Raw genomic sequence first — 17,336 nt, 5'->3', positions numbered from 1 at the left:
ACTTCAGGCCAGGGCATTAACCCGCTGTGCCACAGCGCTGGCCCCAAGCCTTCTACTTGCCAAATGAAGTCACAGAAGAGACATGCCTTTTGACACTAAGTTGACAAGGATTCTTGAACTTACAGGTGGCTTATGGCAGATAGTTTACTTCACAATTAATGGGTCTTGCATTATAAAAAACCTTCAAGATGTTTTACCTGTGATCTTATCAGTGTTACAAGAAGGAAATTCATGTTCAGGGATTACCTTCCAACAGTAAATCTTTCTTTAAATTTTGGATTAAATATGAAAGTAAGCATGTGTGTAAATAGTTTTATTGGATTTTTTAATGAAAATTATCAAACTGCTGAAAACTTCACTGTCTTCAGAATCATAAATATTGAGAGAAGCATTGTTTTAGCATCAACATTTAAGGAACATACTAATAAAATATCACTGTTATTAAGGTTTTTAAATGTTCAGCCTATTTTAACTGTTAGACATTTTGAGAAGTGGGTTTTCCTTTTAATTGGTCTCTGGAAGCAGCTGATGCTGTTGTCTGATGCTGCTGAAATTGGTTTGTCTGCAGCAGTAGTGCTGAATGGCTTGGCACTGAGATCACAAAAGAAACCCAAGCCCTCTACCGCAAATAAACAATTTAAGTAAATAAGAGTAATACAATTTGGCTTCTCTAATACTGTTTGAAAGTTCCCCTTACAGTCTCTTTCTTCCTTCCCAGGTCTCTCAGAACTTCTGTAGAAAGCAACATCAAAAGGACCAAAGATTTTTACAGCGACTCAGCCACCCACAGCAGTAACGTCAACTCTGATTTTCTCTCAGCCAAGGAAGTGATCAGCAGAGAAGCTTTGCAAATAGTCTCTTAACATTTGAGTTTTTTTTTCTTTAAAAAAACTGTTCTGTGTAGCAGAACAGTTACTTTCATAAACACTTTCCAGGGTTCTGTTTTCTTTTCGAATAACCTTTTAAATCCCCTCTCTAAAAGCCTTATAAAATATTTTCTTTGCTAAAAAAGTACTTGGGGGAAAGCATTTTAAATATGCTTTCAAAAAATGGTAAAACTTACATCTTGGGAGTGACTTTTATAATGCATTTTTTCTCCCCTTGGCTCCCTCAAATACTGACTTCTGCTGGAATGAGCATTTCAAGGAGTTCTTCGGTGACTCCATGAGGCTTACCCGACTCCTGCCCCTCCACCGTCTCCTCTGTCGCAGGATTCAGCCTTGGGCTTGATCTCTTAGGGTACTTTTCCTCTTTAGAGGTAGATTTCTGCATACAGCAGTGTACCCTAGTCTAGCAGAGTGACCCCTGCTGCTTGGATCTCCTGGGAGGGGGCCATCCTTGTGCCTGGTGCTGAGCTCTGAGCCTATGCTGCAGGTTTTTTCCAGTAAGATGCTAAAGGTGCTATTCTAGAAAAGACAAGAGGGAAGATGTGGCTTTGTGCAGAGCGTAAGCAAATTCACAACACTGAGAATATGATCATGGGTTCTGCTTGATGGTGGAAGCATTTCTAAGGAATACATCAACAGGTTATTTTGTTGTGTGCACTATCATAGAGTATGCTTACAAAAACCTAAGGTACCAGGAATAGCCTATTGCTCCTAGGTTACAAACTGGATAGTGCATTACAGTACTGAATACTGAGGCAAGTGCTGCATGAATCCTTACCACAGAATATTTAAGCATAGAAAAGATACAGTAAAAATTACTAAACCATAGGAATGTCTCATCTTCAGATAACCTTATAGAGCTACTGTTGTAGAGCAGTCCTCATTGACTGAAGGTTCTGTGCGACATGACTGTTAGGAGTTCAACTAACCATACTCCTAAGGAGCCAACTTGAGAAGGTAAAATGGTGAAGTGGACAGAAATCCAAATTACTGTACAAATAATAAAGATCACCAACCCTGTAAAGGAGACATGACCTCACCAGTATTACTCAACGATGGACAGAAATCTCCAGAAGCCTTGTCCTTGTCTCTACCAAGCTAGAGGTGCCCACACCCGCAACCCATGGAATGTTTCTTTGGATACCCAAATGGAGAAATTCACAGAGGAGGGTCATGGGTCAAGTATTCATATAACAACTGTGCTTCTCACAACTCGATCTATAAAACAGTGCATCTGAGTTACTAAACAGCAGACTCAGTGGGCACTGGAGGAAGGGTGGGCAGGTTGGAAGAGAAGTGAGGCATGGTTCCTCAGCAAGTCTGAAGTGTAAGTGCAATAGACATGAGCTAACTTGTATGAAATGTTAATAAATACTACAATAGCCAAGCCTTGGCCTACCTAGACATGGCTAACAAGGATGCCAAGAGTCGAGCTGTCTCTTTGCTCACATTTCTCGGAGTAAAGCTACAGCACAAGAGGCTCCTTAGGACAAAGTTCTCTTCCTTCACAAGAACCTCACAGGAATTGAGCTCTGAATAGCCCTGGCTGTCCCACAAGGACTAATCATGATTAAAGTCGCCCAGTCAGTAGGGCCACAGGAAAATCTAGTTAGTTCAAGTTAACCTGACAAAAGTGTACTCATGTTTCCCCTCAAACTTAGGTGACTTAATCCAACCCAAGATGCCAGGCAATCCCATGGCCTGGATAGCAAAGAGGCCATTAGATTTCTGCAGAAGCTTTAACCTTATGTCCACAAGGTTCTAATTTCTTAGAGAGGCACTCTGGTCACGTATCTGAAAACCAACTCACATTTTGTCTCCAAGTAACTCAATCTAAATTTTTATTCTCTCCCAGACGTCACAACTCCTTTCTGCCAGATTCCCCATTATCTCAAGAGACATGCATATTCCCTGAGGCCCCCTTCTGAATATACATCTTTCTGATACAATGTCTCTCGCTTCCCTGAAGGTTGTCACAGTAACAGATCCATCTTCTGCCTGTATCCTTGGTTTTGAAAATAATTCTATCACTTTATCCAGGCACAGACAGCTCTTACGTGTGTCCTGGACTGCCTCAATTCTATGCATAAAAAATGTTCACCTGTACAGATGAGCATAACTGTGGACAGGGACAAGCCTTTTGGCACACAGGTCAGTTGCTACACGGGGGCCATAAGGAAAAGCCTATCTGAACCTGATCCGACATAAAATCAGTCATGGAAGTTCAAAGAGAATGATTGTGGAGCACTTTAATATAAAGCTCCCAGTATTTTTTTAAGCCTCCAAAGATCTGCTCTGTAGAAATACTTAAAGCGTTCAAACCCACATACACTCAGGTGGTAAGGATAATCCTTACGCAGTTTGTGAGATTTGGAAGAGCTACAAAAAATAAAGAGCCACCACATTTTGACAAAGTGAGGTACTCTTTTCTAGATGTAATTGATGCTAACTTCTGGACGTCCCCCTTCAACTGATAAGACTTGAAAAATGCAGCAAGAGCACTTGCACACACATGGGCTTTATGGAAATACAATTGATAAACATACTTATTAGGTATATGTAGTACCTTGTATTTTAAAAATCATTTATTTGTATAAAATATTCACCCCCCCTTTTTAAGACTTAGTTACTTGAAAGTCAGAGTTACACAGAAAGAAGGAGAGGCAGAGAGAGAGAGAATGGTCTTGCAGCTGCTGGTTCACTCCCCAATTGGCCACAATGGCCAGAGCTGCGCTGACATGGAGCCAGGAGCTTCTTCCAGGTCTCCTACATGGGTGCAGGGGCCCAAAGACTTGGGCCATTTTCTGCTTTCCCAGGCCATAGCAGAGAGCTGGATTGGAAGTGGAACAGCTGGGACTTGAACCGGCACCCATATGGGATGCCAGCACTGCAGGCGGCAGCTTTATCTGCTACACCACAGTGCCAGCCCCAAAGCATCACCATTCTAAAGTTACTTCCATGTAATCAAGACAGATTTAGTATAAAAATTTCTCTAATCTCATATAAACAGAATCACTGATTAAATGACAAAGGGCATCAGCAGCTAAGTTTAATTAGGAATTATACTGCACCTGTTTCCAAGCAAGATTTGAAATGATATAGCATTAGACACAAGGTATACAACAACATCCTCATCAAGGACACAAACCAAGTAAAAGGAGTAGATGTTTCTAAAATACTGCAACAATTATCACAGTTGGGCCATAGGTTTGCCTTTCACAGGAGTCAGCATTGCCTCCCCAGGTGGGGCTGTTGGAACTCTGCACCTGTTTAACTGGGTGTTTCCAGAACTGTCACTAGTATCTCAGGATTAAATATACTGTTGCATTTCTCAATGTGGTTGGTAAACTAACTGCACTGGAGTTTTCAGTGGTACTTACTTTCCCAAAATGCAGACTCCCGGGCTGCCCTAGGTTCGCTGGTGAGACTTCTAGAATCTCTCTCTGCATAATCACCAGGTGGTATTTTTGCTCTCAGAACTTTGGAAACCACTGCTTTGCTGAGATTGGTGCCTGTTGCATGGGAACCACAGAAGACCTAGCATCAAAGATAGGACATTGTTCCAGTGACCAATTCCTTGGAAGCTATTCTGTGCTCTGTTCTGGTAACACTTCAAGATGTCTTCTCTATAGCTCCCTTGTGTTTTGTTTCACTTTACTTTGGAAGGCCTCAATGCACTTGACCTCTGCTGACCATGTTAGTCTCTTTACAACATCCCATCCCTAGCCTACTCATCTACTCTTTTGATTCCTGTCAGCTTAATAATAGCTGTGCATGTCCCATAACTTGTTACTTCTAAGCTTCCTGTGACAGTTCCACATATGCCACAATCTCTTTATATCCATTCACTCCATTGGCACAGGGGAGACCCACCCTCTTCCAGCCTTTGGCCATGAATGAAGCTACAGAAGAAGTATGTTCTTCACTCTTTAATGCTATTTCCAATTGATTGGCTTTGTTAATTCTTACCTATATCTGAGGAATAAAACTTAGATTTTTTTCCACTCTCCAAATGCTCTGTCTACTGCCCACTTCCCCCAGTATACTAAGTGGCTTATATTATTCTGAGGTACCTTCTGCATTTGACAATTTTGCATGAAGTTGTATCCATCAGTGGGATGATCCTAATGTCTGCACTGTAGTTATCCTCCGGTCATGCCCTTGGGAATACTTAATCATTTATCCTTCATTAATCCCTGAGTAACCTTGCTGTTTATTTGCATTCCCTGTAAACTGTTACATTTCCCTTTAAAATACCACCCATCCTATTACCTTTTATAGGATTGTAAAATCTCTGAAAAAAATATTTGCTCTGTCTTTGAGGGGTATTCTTTGTCCCTAGTTCAGAGCCTTAAGATTTTATTTGAAAGGCAGGGTTAGGGAGGGGGGAAGAGATCCTCCATCCGCTGGTTCACTCCCCAAATGGCCAAACCAACCAGGGCTGGGCCTGGCAGAAACCAGTAGCTTTTTCTGGGTCTCCCACATGGGTGTGGGGGCCAAGGACCTGGGCCATCTTCTGCTTTCCCAGGAATTCCAGCAGGGAGCTGGATTGGAAGTGGAGCAACCAGGACATGAACTGGTGCCCCTATGGGATGCCAGCACCGCAGATGGTGGCTTAACACACTGCATCACAGTGCCAGACCTGAGCCTCTCCTTCGGATCATAGACCAGGAAACAGTTTTTGAGGTTTTGTAGGATAACTTGCTTGCCAAACTATCCTATCTGTATTAACAAGAGGACAAAATGGACACCAACTCCACACCCAGATCCTTCATTTTATTCATGCCTCCCCCCTACCCGCCCCCCAACACACACTTCAAACTGGCCACACAAGGCAGTGCTAGTAGTAAGCATCTGGTGGGTTTGACGTTTAGGATCTCGCTTCTGAACTTTGGCAGTGCTCACAAGGGAAGGTGGTACAGCTGACGTCATACATTAGGTCTGCACACAGACAATTTCACTGCACTCCACAGGAAATTGCAATGATCTCCCCATGAAACTTAGTCACATGATTCTATCTGCTGGGATGCCTGTTGACCCCGCATGCTGCAGCCACCTCTTATCTGCTGGACCTTAGCAAGCTAATTGTTAAACACAGCAATTATTAAATCTTAAATTACATAAAGCTACAAACAAATCTATTTTAAAACAAAGGTAACAAATATCAACTCACGACTTCCTACATACTTCACTAGTTGTGTTCTTGAGTACATCTATAGTATCTAGAACATAGACGTAACAGGTAATGGTGTATAACTATACATCTCTTCCAAGCTCTGTTCAGTGATATAGTAATAGTTTCAAACAGGCTATCATAGGAATATTGACACTACAACAATTGGCATATGCTACAAATCAAAATCTGACCCAGTTCCCACCCTCTGCACTCCCCCCGCCCCGAGTTGTTATGTATTTACCATAATAAATGGTAAATTGGCTGTCGGTCCACTCATCATGATGGAAAAAATGCAAAAGTACACTACAATTGTAGGTTAGATCTCCCATCTTAAAACTTCGCAAAAAGTACCTGCTTTCATTTCAATGTGGTTTAATGTATCTCAAGCCAAGGCCTAGGAGCACACTACCTGTATCAAGTAACTGACCTGAATAATGTTCATAGAAAGTTGTTTGTTCCTCCTATGGTGAAGCAGACATTCTTTAACACTTTGTTCGAAAATCTTGCTCCTTTCCTTGTACTGATATATCTCCTGGGCCCCATTCTGCACTCATGTGTTTGTGTCTGTATTTCAGACGGTAACTGTATAGTTTTAGTAAAGTTCCTATAATTTAAACCCCGCTTAGTATATGTTAAATCACTAGAAATAGAGATCATTCAATGTCTTAAAATTGATACTTGAATTCTTAAGAGGGAATGCAGGAGGTCAGCAAACACTATTAAAGGATCAAAAAACTGACCTGGGAAAGTCTGACGACAGTAGGACTCCTTAGGTGGCAATGATAAGGCTAATGGGAAGCTAAAGGTGATCTTGGAGAATGATTGTGAATCTCATACAGAAGAGCCATTGTTTTGTACTTCCACTAGGGGCCAGCCAAAAGGGATTCAACTTACAGCACTTCACTGAAAGAACTTTGGAAGAATTCAATAAAAGAAAATCATAAGTCTCCCACCACCAAGGTCTTCTCAATCAACCATTTTAATCAATGATCCCTGTAGAAGCTTAATCTTAAGGTAGAGTCTTATTACTAAAAGTCACCCGAATAGTGGAAGATGGGATGTCAGGATCTCCCCCTACAAACAGATACAGATTCTAGCTTTCTATACTCAGTTGAAAACCATCTTTACTAAACCTACCCCAAGAAGAGAGTACACAGAACTTAAGGGATCAGGATAAAAATAAGACATATGATATTAAACCAGACCAAAAAACAGCCCATCTGAAATTCTTTTTCTGACAATGTCAGTGAGGTCTTACATTAGAGACCATGTCAGGGCCTCAAACAATTTTTCCTATTAACTCATGAGGTCCATTTGTTTCCAATTTTACTTTGAATTTTGTTATATTAGTATGTACAACTTCCTATGATCCTATTTTTAATATTACACTAATGATATAGTTGCTCTATAATCTAGCATTCTGGAATTTGTTAAATTTCTATGCATGTTTTAAAATCCTTTTGGAATAAGTAGGTACAAGTCACTAAATCATTTAACGTAATTATAATGAAATCTAAGCAGTCAGAATTAACCTATTCATACCCTACAAGATAGAAGGCCTCCAAGGACACTGCTTTATCACAGACTTAGCTACCATTCTGTTCTGTGGAATACCAGAATCTATTACTGTCAGTCAGCTGGGTTTTGGTTCTCTTATCAGAAGTCCCGCCAATGCCTACCTTTTCTAGCCTATATCTCTATCTAGTCATCGTGAACTTCCCCCAGCCCATTCCAAATACCATGTTTGTAACTCTGCCTCACAAATAAGTTTTTTAAAAACAGAGAGGGAGAAACAGGTCTTCCAACCACTGGTTCACTTCCCAAATGGCCATACAGCTAGAGCTGGGCCCATGTGAAGCTAGGAGCCTCTTCCAGGTCCCGCATGTGGGGGCAGGTGCCCAAGCATTTGGGCCATCTTCTGCTTTCCCAGGCCATTAACAAGGAACTTGGTTGGAAGTGGAGTAGCCAGAACTCAAACCAGCAACTACATGGGATGCCAGCACTGCAGACACAGGCTTAATTTGCTACACCACAGCACCAGCCAGCAAATACTATGCTTTAACTTACTAAACTACTTTCAATTCCTTAAAAGAGTGACAGTGGTGGTGAGACATCTCCAATTCATTCCTAGAAAAACTTTTCTTTCCACTATGAAAATGTTTGACTCACACCTGCCATTCCCTGTGTGGTTAAGTGCTGTTCCCATACCACTTTGTACCTGGCTGCACCAAGAATATCTGAATTTCTCACTTAGACTTTTTAAGCCATTGAAAACAACTATGCCACTGTTGTTCATCACTGCATCCCAAGAGAGTAGTCACTTAATAATCATTAATGTATATACATAGTTTGGGAACACGGTGGTGGTATTTTAGATCCATACAAGAGGACAATCTAGAAAGCTTCTACAAAGAACAGCTTGTCCTCATGGTCATTACATCTATCACTTTCTGAGTTGTACTGGGAATGTTGAAGTCCTTCACATGCAAACTCATGATGATCTTGCACATGTGTCAGTTCATGCCTCTGCTTTTTCACATAGTGGTACAAGCCTGGGATTTCACTGGAGTGGCCGATATCCTCAGGTAATACTTGTAACGGCTTTCAAGATCTCTTTTTGTTAGGCTGGAAACAATCATTTAGATAGAATGATCATCCTGTAAGCATGATTTGTGAGACAGAAATATCAGGAATAGTGAACTGAGTTTAAATGTATGTTGGGTTTGATTCTGTATGTTACCAACAGCACAAACTTTATCCCTTTGAACAGAACTGAAGAACCACTATAAAGTTTAAGAACATCTCTTCCCAGAGTGCTCTTTCCCACCCCACCCCACCCAGAAAAAAAAAAAAAAAAACTTCCATTATGCTGAGTGAAACCAAACAAACCTTGAATTTGAAAAAGCTTTGCCTCACAAAAAATGACTTATTAAGGTAGGGAGACCAAAACAGGAAAGGAAAACAAAGCAAGGGCCTTGAGACCTGCAAAGATTGGTTGACTGGAATGAGATCTGTTCTCAAGTCATAGATAGGCTCTATGGAAGAACGGGATCACATCATGACCAGGAGGTAGGAATTAAATGTCTTGATCTACACAAGGTTTTACTCGGTTTTAGAAGGTTGCTCTAAAATGTAGGACACTTTAAGCTTGGAAATTGCCATGTAAGTAGCTTCATTGAAGACACACGTGGATATTAATTTGAAACCAATTTTCAACTCATAAGTTGTTTGAAATTATTTTTCTGTAACAGCCCTTTTTGGTGTCACTGGATGACATTTTCTGAGATAGAGGTTTTTAACTCCAAGTCTTGTCTCATAGGAAAACTGCAGGTAAATGATAAAGGTGCCTTTATGACAATTATTAGGAAAAATGCAGTCATCTGTTTAGATTGCTGTTGGGAACAAACAAATTTTTCTCTTCCTCTGTGAACAAAGGGGTCAAAGGATACAAACCTCCCACTTGTGAGTGATAATTAAAGGTTGGTGATTAAAGTACAGCCATCTTGCCCTCCGCTCTCTGGTTTCATAAACTCGCTTTCTTAATGGCTTTTAATCAAAGGTATAGAGAAAAATAGTATCGATTTTATGTCATGTGGCTTTGAAAAGCAGCTCGAGAGGGCTCAAAAAGTAGTCTTTTTATTTTTTATTTTTTTGGACAGGCAGAGTTAGACAGTGAGACAGAGAGACAGAGAGAAAGCAGAGAGAAAGGTCTTCCTTTTCTGTTGGTTCACCACCCAGTGGCTGCTGTGGTGGGCGCACTGTGGCCGGTACTGCACTGATCTGAAGCCAGGAGCCAGGTGCTTCTCCTGGTCTCCCATGCAGGTGCAGGGCCCAAGGACTTGCACCATCCTCCACTGCCTTCCCAGGCCACAGCAGAGAGCTGGACTGGAAGAGGAGTAACCATGACAGAATCTGGCGCCTGGACCGGGACTAGAACCCGGGGTGCAGGTGCCGCAGGTGGAGGATTAGCCTATTGAGCCATGGCACCAGCCCAAAAAGCAGTCATTTTTCTAGAGATCACAGATTGCTGTGATGGAAAGAGGGAGGGTAACAAGATTCTGCACCTCCAAAAACTCGACTGTACCAGGTCAGGGCTAGGAAGAGAGTTTAGGGAATTTGCATAAAAAACATGATCATTATCTGAGTTCATGCACTGAAACTTTGTGTCTTATGTCTCACAACCTTTAGTTTGAACAGTCCATGTTTTTTCTCAAAAGGAGTTTTCTGACACAATTAAAAAAGTTGTTCTTTAGAATAGTCCTCATTTTGGATTTGTCTGATTCTCAAAATCCAGTTTTCTTTTTTGTCTGTTTGTTTTTTTGTTTTTTGTTCTAACATCAGAGGCAGAGAAAAAGAGCTCCTATCCACCAGTTCACTCCTCCAAATGCCTGCCATGATCAGGGCTGGGCAAGGCTAAAGCTGGAAGACAGGAGCTTGATCCATGTCTCCCATGAGGGTGGCAGGGACCCAAACACTTGACCCGTCATCTGCTGCCTCCTAGGGTCTGCATTAGTAGGAAGCTGGAATTGAGACCAAAGCCAGGATTCTAACATGGGTCCTTCAATAGAGAATGTGGGCATCCCAAAAGACCTCCTAATCACTAGGCCGAACATACATCTCTTGAAATCTAATGATTTGTTTTGCTTATTTTTCTCCCAAGTTTCTTAAATAGTAGGCTAGGTCTAAAGTGGAGGTTGATAAACTATAACTCTGAAGCCAAATCCATTACTTATTTTTGTAAATAGTTTTCTTGGAATATAGCCATATCCACTTATATTGTCCGTCTGCTTTGTGCTATCACAGCTGAAATGAACAATTGTGGCTGAGGCAGTATAACCCAAAACCCTATGATAATTACAACCTATTAAAACAAATTTGCCAATGTAGACTAAAAAATTGTTTCAATTCAGGTAGAATATTTTGGCACAAAGGTGATGTACTTCATACCGTACCATCTCCAGAGACAGATATCAGGCTGCTCACTATTAGTGATGCTAATTAGGACACTTTATTAAAGGGGTGAATGCCAGATCTCTCCATTGTAAAGATTGTTTTCCCCTTTTCATCTAGTAATTCATTGAATGACACTGGGCTCCAGGTAAATATACTATCCTCCCACTCCCCCTCCCAAAAAAATTTCATCTAAATGGTTTATCATCCCTTGATCTTTGCCTCAAATTAATACATCAGGAATTGAATAACATTATCTAAACCTAAAAATACCATTGTCTGCAATTATTAGCTGGCATTTACCTAAGCTCATCTTATAATTTCCCTTATCCAGACCTGGAATTGGTCATTTTTGTTCTTTAGGTGGGAAATGTTCCTTTAGGTGGGAAATGGTATTTAGAAATCTATATCTAGATACAAAGTATGCTCACTGCCATTATAGAGTACCATTGTGTCTTGGCCCTCTTAGTGCTGTTGTCTACAGAGAAATTTTTAAGGCAAAAACATTCTTACTGACATTTTCATTTTACGTTTAATTTGTCTTTATTTAAAAAGCAAGAGGGAAATCCTGTCAGTTGGTATAGTTCTCAAATGCCTGAAACAGCTACAACTGGGCCAGGCCAATACCAGGAACTCAATCCAGGTCTCCCATATGGGTGGTGGGGATCTAACCACTTGAGCCATCACCAGTTGCCTCCTATAGTACGTGTCAGCAGTTCACTGGGATCAGGATCCAGAAATCAAACGCAGGCACTCTGATATGGGACCTGAGTGCTGCAACCAGCATCTTAACTGTAGGTCCAAATACCCATCCCATACCTTTTTTTATTCAATATTACAGTTCTAAAATTTAATACTGAGATACAACTAAGCCCTAGTTCTATTAACACTAACATGTTCACTTATGTTTTATCCTGCCACAAAAGTAGAATGTTTGGGTCTCAATACCAATGTTACCAACAATAAACCTAATGAAAGTGGAAGATTTCTTTCTAGTGCTTTCACCCTTGTAATATATCCGAATGAAGGACATAGAATACTGTTCTAAGAAGTTACTTGAAATTTTTTCCCTTATCTTAAGGGAGGGTTACAAAAAAAAATCTGACAAGAGAATGGTTATAAACTGGATGCTAGATCGTAAGGAGTTAATTTTCTTAAATGTCATTATGGTGATTGTCTTACTCTTAACTAATTCTTGACAAAGGAATGGTAGACTGTCCCAATGTCTGCATCTTTCTTTCCAATTTCATTGCAAAACAAGAGATGTGTTTGTATGATATGTAGAAAGAGTATGAGTACAAATTATGAAGCAAATAGAATAAAACATGGAGTTGGTAAATTTGGATAGACATTCTTCTATCACTCTTGCTTTTTAAGGCTTTTAGCTGCCTCGGTGGACTTCAACAAAGGAAAGGGGCTCCTTTAGCTTCTAGGACGTAACTGCAGTACAATGTACAATTACAAATAATTTCCTAGTGTCCTTTACTTGCAATAATTCATATCCTGTTAGATACATATTGATGGTGATCCCAACCCGTGATTTGTGTGAGTTGTCACATAGGGCCCCTTGGCCCAGTGAGGGTTTTCCTCCTAAATCTTTGTCCACTGTAAATGGCAGATGATTTAAAAAACATACTTTCTCCAAAAAGGGCTTAGAAAAGGCCCACATGGAAGGAAACGGATGGGGGGGAAGAAATGACCATCTTCAATATGTAAATAGTTACCAAGGAAAGGAAGTTTCACGTTGGCTATAGAATCGGAGCACCAGTGTATGTATGGAAACAACTGGAGACCTGGGCTTAATTGCTAAAAAATACAGAAATCAATGGAAAAATCTTGCTCTCCGAAAGTGAAATATAGTGTCCTGGAAGATAACAAATCCAGCATCAGGGGATGCATATGCACCTAGGATGTACAGACACTTAATGGAGAAGCAGTGGTTTTAATGTTTAAAAGACTTATGACCTTTAATGGTTAAGGTTGACAATTTTCAAATGACATTCTTTTGCTCCTTTGTGTTTTACTCCTGAGGTTTTTTTATCTTAAATTTTTAAGATCATAAAACAAATTGTGAGGTAGTACTTCGATGAGTTTCCATGGGTTCCTCACTCCATTTCCCTTATTACTATTTTGTATTATATATCACAAATAATGAACCACACCCAATTTTTAATCCAAATCCCTTTTATACTGCCTGCCTCTCAAACTCTAGTAATCAACATTCTGTTAACAGATTGAGTGAATAAAAAAATTTAGTCCCAATATGTAAGAGAGAAATTTGTGATATTTTTCTGAATTTGGCTTATTTCATTCAACATGATGTTTTCCAGCAGTTACAACCATTTTACTGTAAACAACAGGATTTCAAACAACCCACTTAAGAGATGGCCCAAGGACCTAAATAGACATTTTTCAAAAGAGGAAATACAAACAGCCAAGAGACACATGAAAAATGTTCAGGATCACTAGCCATCAGGGAAATGCAAACTAAAACCACATTGAGGTTCACTTCACCCCGGTTAGAATGGCTTACATACAGAAATCAACTAACAACAGATTCTGGGGAGGATGTGGGGCAAAAGGCATACTAATCCACTGTCAGTGGGAATGCAAACTAGTAAAGCCACTATGGAAGACAGTTTGGAGATTCCTCAGAAACCTGAATATAGCCCTACCACATGACCCAGCCATCCCACTCCTTGGAATTTACCCAAAGGAAATTAAATTGGCAAACAAAAAAGCAGTCTGCACCTTAATGTTTATTGCAGCTCAATTCACAATAGCTAAGACAGGGAATCAACCTAAATGCCCACCAACAGAAGACTGGGTAAAGAAATTATGGGATATGTACTCTATAGAATACTATACAGCAGTAAAAAAAAAAGTGAAATCCAGTCATTTGTAACAAAATGGAGGAATCTGGAAAATATCATGCTGAGTGAAATAAGCCAGTCCCAAAGGGACAAATATCATTATGTTCTCCCTGATCTGTGACAACTGAGAACCTAAAAGGAAACCTGTTGAAGTGAAATGGACACTATGAGAAACAATGACTTGATCAGCCCTTGTCCTGACTGTCAAGGAACAACTTACTATTTTATTCCTTTCAGCATTTTTTGTTACACTTAATGCCATTGGTTGAACTCTTTAATTAACACACAATTATTCTTAGGCATTTAAATTTAACTAAAAAGTGATTCCTGTTAAATATAAGAGTGGGAATAAGAGAGAGAAGAGATGTACAGTTTGGCACATGCTCACTCAGACTTACCCCTAATGGTAGAGCTACAAACGTGACAGAGGATTCCAATTCAATTCCATCAAGGTGACATGTACTAATGCCATCTTACTAGTCAAAGTGATAAGTTTCAGTTCATAATTAATCATAATGATAGGATTAAGAGTCAAAGGGATCACATAAACAAGACTAGTGTCTGCTAATACTGACAGAATTAAAAAGGAGAGGATGATCCAACATGGGAAGTGAGATACACAACAGACTCATAGAATGGCAGATGTCCTAAACAGCACTCTGGCCTCAGAATCAGCCCTGAAGGCATTCAGATCTGGCTAAAAAGCCCATGATAGTTTCTCAGGCATGGAAAGCCAAGACACTGTGACAAAAAAAAAAAATGACCTAAATGAGAGATCTCTGTAAGTGAGATCCCAGCGGAAAGAACGGGCCATCAAAGAAGGAGGTACCTTTCTCTGAAGGGAGGAGAGAACTTCCACTTTGACTTTGGCTTTGTCTAAATAAGATCAGAGTTGGCTAACTCAAGAGGCTTCCATAGCCTTGGCAGCTCATGACAAGAGCCTTGGGTGATTACTGATGTCATAAATAAGAGTGTCAATTGTTAAATCAACAACAGGAGTCATTATGCACCTACTCCCCATGTAGGATCTCTGTCCTTAATGTGTTGTACTATGAGAATCAACGGTAAAACTACTACTCAAATAGTACTTTATACTTTGTGTATCTGTGTGGGTGCAAACTGTTGAAATCTTTATTTTGTCTATACTAAGTTGATCTTCTGTATATAGATAATTGAAAATGAATCTTGATGAAGAATGGGATGGGAGAGGGAGTGGGAGATGAGATGTTTGCAAGTGGGAGGTAGGTTATGAGGGGGGTGGGGGAAGCCACTGTAATCCAAAAGCTGTACTTTGGAAATTTATATTAAATAAAAGTTGAAAAAATGAATAATATTCCATTTTGTATGTGTGTGTGTTTGCCAAGTTTTCTTTATCCATTCATCTGGTCATCTGGTGGTGTATACCTCTGGTTGCTTCCATATCTTAGCTATTGTGAACAGTGCTGCTTGGGTATATACCCAGCAGTGGGATTGCAGGATCATGTGGCAGTTCTATTTCCAGTATAAGAAATCTCCACACTGCTTTCCACAGTGGCTGCACTAGTTTACATGCCCACCGACTGTGTAAGAATTCCCGTTTCTCCACATCCTTGCCAGCATTTGTTGCTCAGCATTCTTTCTTCTAAGGATTAAAAAGGCAAACATGACCTTTTTTAAAAAAGTGAGGTGATTTCTTATTCCTCCAATTTAATCAGAACTAAGACAAGTGGCTCTTTCATCTTCAACAAAGCAGGACTCTATCATTTGCCTAGATGTGAGTTTACCCTGGTATATAATTCCTCTTTGAGTACCTACAATGTTACCTAGTTAATGTTCCCTACAATGTGCATAAGAGAATGGGGGAAAAGATAAACACCAGTACTCACAGAATTTACTGGGGTATCCTGGAGAAAATGGAAAACTAACACTTTATTAGTTGTTAAGTTTACAGAGGTAAAGGGCACTACACTGTATGGTCAAAAATTCTTTGATAATCTTTCCTATTGAGAGTTTGAGCCTCAATCCCTTCACTTTACTCTGGATGAGTCTTAAAGTACTTTGATCAGCAGATAAAGTAGAAGTAGCACTCCAAGGACATGAAAGTCATGAGGCTTGTGCCTTGCTTGACGGAAGACAGGCTCCTAGAGCCCAGAGGCACCATATTAAATGTGTCATTCTCTGGTGGCTGCTTTGCTTTAAAGAAGCTAAGCTTCCTAGGGATACCACGCCTATCTCCAGCTGGCAGTTTTCCGCTTTGCCCATCTTTGAGTCACCTCGGCCCAGCAAAGAAATCGCTGGGTTACCTTCCTTCCCCAGCCAAGACTCCAGACTTCTATACCAGACATAAACCATCCTTTCCAAGCCATGTTCAAATTCCTGACCTACCAAATCCACGAACATGTTAACATGCTGGTGGTTTCCCGCCAATGAGTCAAGGGGTGCCTTATAATGCAACAGTTCATCCCAACAAAGTGCTTTGATGTATTTCAAGAAGACCTGACTTGATGGCGAGACCAAAGAAGGCTTCTTTGAGGAAGTCTCATTAGAGCAGAGATGGAGGAGTATGTCAAAGTTCCAGCCAGAGCATTCCTGGTAGAAGAATCATCCAGTCAAAGACCCAGTGGAAGCAAGAGAAATCTTGAGGCCTTCAGGACTAGGTAGAACACAGTAGTCCATAAAGAAGCAGACTGGGCAGGTGTTAGGTTGGGGACCTGGTTAAAGAGCTGAGTACAGTCCAACCATGGTCCTCCGAGAATCACCATTTGGGCATCCACACTATACTCCACGTGTGAAGGGTTTTTTCTATCACAGTGGTGTGACTGGGTGTCTTTGAATCGGGGGAAAGGCTGAAGGATTAGGAAGCTACAGCTGCAATTCTGGTCAATCAGTGGCTTGAGCTCTGTGATGGCAAAGAGGATCAGTATTTCAAAGGTAAATTCACAGGACTGAATAAGCCCTGGGATGTAGGATTGCAGAGTGAGAGTAGGGGAGGCAGTGATTGGGAGGCAGGGGGTGAGTCACGTGGGCTTATGGTTAGGCAGTGGGCAAAAACTAGTGTCTCTTTTGGGAGTGAAAGAGTGAAGGAATGGCCGGCGCCGTGGCTCAATAGGCTAATCCTCCACCTTGCGGCGCTGGCACACCGGGTTCTAGTCCCGGTCAGGGCGCCGGATTCTGTCCCGGTTGCCCCTCTTCCAGGCCAGCTCTCTGCTATGGCCAGGGAGTGCAGTGGAGGATGGCCCAAGTGCTTGGGCCCTGCACCCCATGGGAGACCAGGAAAAGCACCTGGCTCCTGGCTCCTGCCATCGGATCAGCGCGGTGCGCCGGCTGCAGCGGCGGCCATTGGAGGGTGAACCAACGGCAAAAGGAAGACCTTTCTCTCTCTGTCTCTCTATCTCACTGTCCACTCTGCCTGTCAAAAAATAAAAAAAAAAAAAAAAAAAGAGTGAAGGAAATAGCAAGTTGGAGGGAGTG

At 41.0% G+C, this 17,336-nt stretch overlaps 1 protein-coding gene across 8 annotated transcripts in view; it reads right to left on the bottom strand.

The window, feature by feature from the left end:
• Nucleotides 1–17,336, bottom strand: part of CCDC148 (coiled-coil domain containing 148) — a 309,680-nt gene that overhangs the window by 31,748 nt on the left and 260,596 nt on the right. The window contains exon 12 of one of the 8 annotated variants that reach the window (XR_007920653.2): nucleotides 4,268–4,399. The exons of the other annotated variants lie outside the window; for them this stretch is intronic. The gene's annotated coding sequence lies outside the window, so the exon portion shown is untranslated. The remainder of the gene's footprint in view (nucleotides 1–4,267; nucleotides 4,400–17,336) is intronic. 8 annotated transcript variants of the gene reach the window in all.

This window comes from Oryctolagus cuniculus, chromosome 3 (assembly GCF_964237555.1).
Source record: "Oryctolagus cuniculus chromosome 3, mOryCun1.1, whole genome shotgun sequence".
NCBI lineage: Eukaryota > Metazoa > Chordata > Mammalia > Lagomorpha > Leporidae > Oryctolagus > Oryctolagus cuniculus.
The sequence above is the reverse complement of the archived record's forward strand: the minus strand, read 5'-3'. Positions and strand labels throughout refer to the sequence as shown.